The sequence below is a fragment of the Coffea arabica genome, chromosome 2e, assembly GCF_036785885.1.
Source record: "Coffea arabica cultivar ET-39 chromosome 2e, Coffea Arabica ET-39 HiFi, whole genome shotgun sequence".
In the NCBI taxonomy this organism is placed as follows: Eukaryota; Viridiplantae; Streptophyta; class Magnoliopsida; order Gentianales; family Rubiaceae; genus Coffea; species Coffea arabica.
Genome location: NC_092313.1, coordinates 1829328 through 1834027, shown reverse-complemented (window position 1 = coordinate 1834027; position 4700 = coordinate 1829328). Strand labels below are relative to the sequence as shown.

Sequence of the window (4700 nt, the reverse complement as noted above, 5' to 3'; positions counted from 1 at the left end):
TGGCCTATCCAAACAGCTCCAATATCACTTGACTGATGTCCCGGTATGTTGACTTGAGGACTGATAATTCTTCGTCTTGATATATATATCACTTGACTGATATATATTTTCTTGATTAAAAAGGACATGCAACTTGTTAATTTGAGTACAAAGTTATGATTAGGTGATTTGGTAGTATCCGAAACCGTCTGACTCGCATATGAAGATGACGCACCTTTTGAATACCTTTTATTTCTAATCTCATAAGTTATATGACAAAACATACCAATTTACTTGTCTTTTATACCTTTTTTTGGGTTAAGTCAAGATTTATTAGGACAATCAACTAATGCAAAATTTGTTTTCTGGGATCAATAATTAAGCCAAATGCTTTTAAACATTTAGGTTAATCCTTTTTGCTACTCGTTGGCGTCAAGTGATTGCTGATTATTCTTGTTGATTAGTGAATATTAGGATCTTGGTTATTTTTACAAGAAAAATAATGGGTATATATATATATGACATATATATGATGTTATTCGATTCAACTCCAAATCAAATTCGATCGAATACCCTTAATCCTAAACTCGATTGAGTCTCCGACTCCGAAAACATATTTTTTTTTTTTGGGGTAATAGCAAGACATGAAGTTAAGACAGTTGATGCCGCTAACTCCAACACCATCATATGAGCTGTGTTCAGCTATTTTGAGTTGTTGTTGGGCCTTTATGTCTTCTTTCAACTCCAGTAATAGACTTTTGTTGATTAATTTAAACCTAATCCCAAATTGAACTCCAAAAACCGGCAACTCTTGAAGCTAACCCAGAGACTTAAATACCCAACCCAAACCCCTCTCAGAACCGATGTGGGATAACTAACCTAAAGGGGGAACCCTGCTGCTAAGTGGGATACTACCATCCAAGAACCCAATCCCAGAGTTAGTTGTCTTCTTTCAACTTCAGTAATAGACTTTTGTTGATTAATTTAAATGTAATCCTAGATTGAACTCCAAAAGCCTGCAACTCTTGAAGCCAACCCAGAGATTTAAATACCCAACCCAAACCCTTGTTGGGCCTTTATGTGGTACTACTAATTGGTAGACACAAACACAGGCAAATTAATTATTTACAGCTTTCAAATTGATTTGTTGTCCTTTTGGATAATACTACTAACTCAAATCGAATTAGAAAATCACTCATATACGTTCATTAATCTAGTACTTGTACTTATCGAAGGAAGTAATTTCTTGAATAAAATGAGAAAGTAAACAGAAAAGTTTGACATGAATAATAAATAAATAAATAAATAAATAACGCAGCGCAGTTCATTCATCAAGGTACAAGTCACCGTAGTTGGATCATGAATGCCGCAAAGTTGAAGAAGGTTCTTCTCCGGCCTTGGTTGGTTTCGTTACATAACCAGAGTTTGTTTTTGGGCTGGAAAAATCACACAGTCATTTTGCAAAAATGGGCCAAATTTAGAGAATGGGCTTTTCTCGCGTGGTCGGGCATGTCAACGTTTATTCCATTATGTGATATCTTTTGCTATAGACCACAAACAAGCATAGCTTTGATTCCGAGTTCTTCCCATTCCCGATGCAAATTCTTCTCCACGTTGTTACTAAATGGACGCTAAAAGAAGATGAAAACAGATATTTTGGTCCAGTCTGAAAGAATGTTCCCCGCTGTCATGACCTTGACTTTACCTTGCAAATATAAATTGAGCGATGATACTTCCATTTTTCTTTTTGTAAGTTTCCAAAAATAGAAGGAAAAAATATGCTCAATTACTATAGTATTTTCAAATAGATTGACTTAGGACCATAGTTATTAAATCCGGTTAGGAGCTCAATCCGAAGAGGTGATCGAGCTGTGGGTTGCATAATAGTTATATTATGTAATATTATAATATATTTTAAGTTATAAATACAATATAATTTTTATGTTGGTGGTTAGATGGCAACTTAATTGACGATTTTTTTTTTCGATTCACCAATTGAAATGTCGGATCATTGACGGGTCAATAGGTTTGATTAACAATCCAACTCGATCCTATGATCCGTTCACCGAGTTGACCAGTTTAACTGTTGAGGCATGTCAAGTTTTATAACTATGGCATTTGAACATATTGGTAAGTTAGAGTGTTTATAAAAACAGTAATAGTTATCTATGTACCATATACAAAAAAGAGGAGGTTTTTTTGTGTAAACTAAAACCTGTCACTTTGTGATATTTCTAAATTAGTACTTTTTATAACTAACTATCCACTAGCTCCCTCTTTCTCTTTTTTTGATTATTACCCACTACCAAACAACTATCTATTTACATTTTGCATAGTTTATTTTGGTGAATTTTCACCTTAGGTATTATAAAAAATATAAAATTGCCTCATAAGAATGACTTTAACAAATATTTAAAAAATTGTATATAATTTTTTTTGCAAGTTGTGCACGCAACAAGTGTGCCTCAAACATTAGTGTGATTGTGAATAAAACTAGTAGTAGTAGTAGCAGTTGTTGTTGTTGTTGTTTTTGGTTTGAGGACTCCAGGAAAACAAAATATAGAGGGGTTGAGATTTGAATCAATTAAACACTAGTCAAGCAAAAGGCATGAAAATTAAGTTTTGGCAACAGGGTATGCCGTAGAGCTGTTAATCGAGTCGAGTCGAGCCGAGTATTTGGCTGCCGAGCTCGACTCGAGTTTAATTCGAGCCGAGCTCTACTCGAACTCGTTAGGAAAACGAGTTTTAAAATGTGTTCGAACTCGGCTCGTTAAATGTACATGTGGCTTGAGCTCGACTCGTTTATCACAAACGAGTCGAGCTTCACGAGCTCGAGCTCGAGTTCGTGCAAATTAACCTTAATAAAAATCTATAATTTTTAATCTTTATAATTTTGATTTCTAAAATGACAAATATGCCCTTCATTAACGAGCTCTAACGAATTACTCGAGTATCAAACGAGCCGAGTTTACTCAACTCGTTAACTAAACGAGCATGTTTCGAACTCGAGCTCGACTCGTTAACCAAAATTAACGAGCCGAGCTCGAGCCTTAACGAGTCGAGCTCTAACGAGCTTTCGAACTACTCGATTGACTTAACAGCTCTAGGGTATGGCCATGTGGGTATGAGATTTTTGGAAAGAAATTTAAAGATTCATCAAAACTCTGTAGTCTGTACCCGCATAGACTGGGAGGTTTTCATTCTCTCCACCAAAAGGAAAAAACGAAAGGGAGGAATGATGATTGGTAGGTTTTCAGGAACCATGATTCCCAAATTTAATCCCAAACTTGAAAAGCAAAACATAAAAAAGTTTAGCAGTAGTAAAATTTACTGCTAGTAGCCTTATAGCCCGATCCCCTCCGCTCCTCTCTAACCAGCCAGCAAGCCAAGCCAAGCCAAGCCATTGTCCACTACCCTTCCCCGGCCCCTAGCTGTCGCTGCTCACCCTGGTTCCTCCCATCCCCCTGTTGCTCAACTCCACAAGTATCGCCCAAGTATATAAAAAAAAATAAAAAAAAAGGTATCTCCCAAAGCATGCAATTTTTCGGAGAATCCGAGATCAGTCCATCGCCGCCGGTCCCGACTGCAGCGGGGAATAACGCCCACATGCTATACGTGTTCAACAGGAATGGAGTATGTCTGCTGTACAGGGAATGGAATCGGCCACTTAAGACTCTCAGCCCCCAGCAGGATCACAAGCTCATGTTCGGTCTCCTCTTCTCTCTTAAATCCTTGACTGCCAAAATGGATCCAACTAGGTCCGTTTTCTCCTTCTTTGGATCACATAATTTTGGAATTATTTTTTTTTTCTAATAATTAGACGACCCTTTTCTTTTGTTATTCCACTTGACGCTTGATTCAACTTACGTATTGGTTAATTCCAATTCCCACCCCGCCCAGTTGTCTGATAATCAATTTGGCCTCCATAACGTGCATTAGCATTACAATTTTTCTTTTCTAGCTTTTTAATTCCAAAAAAGATGATCCATTTCTCCAACCAGACTGTCAGGCCATTGTCAAGGCAGCTTAATACGAGGTTCATGCCTAAGGAGAGAGATAATAATCTGCCTCATGATCAGAAGTACTTTGATAGGCATTTCTAAAGTTTGGGTATTCTTTTGTAATCGTGTTAGTCTTTTGATAAAAGAAGAGTGATTGAAGAGTTTTGCATCTCATTATTGTCCTGGTCTAAAAATGTTTCTCAATCATATCTTTGAAGACATACTAATAAGAGTGACTTTCTTACATTATTGTTTGATCTCTTTGGCAGCGTTGAGAAAGGAAATCTTGGAGTCCCACAATTACCTGGGCAGGGATGTTCGTTTCACAGCTTCCGCACTAATACCTACTAACTTAGTTTCATGGAGAGTCCATCTGGGATTAAGGTCTGTCCAGATGATTGCATGAGTATATATGCTTGCATTCATATAGATGGCTATGTAGCAAGAGTATCAAGACATTTATCTGTTGTCTGACTATCACTTGCTGGCAGTTAGCATAGCTTTTTTCCATGACAAGTTGAAAAATTCTCTCTTGTGAACATGAAAAATCTCTTCTTCCCCATGTATTTATTGGTTTTACAGATCATCCTGGTAACTCATCCTAGGACAGGTGATTGAAGGGAATCCCTCAAGCACATATACAACTTGTATGTCGAGTATGTTGTCAAGAATCGACTGTATTCACCAGGAAATCCAATTAGGTAAGTCGCAGGGTGTCAT

The 4700-nt window shown here is 37.1% G+C and overlaps 1 pseudogene; it reads left to right on the top strand.

Moving 5' to 3' along the window:
• Positions 1-3331: 3331 nt before the first annotated feature.
• Positions 3332-4700, top strand: LOC113729993 (uncharacterized; annotated as a pseudogene).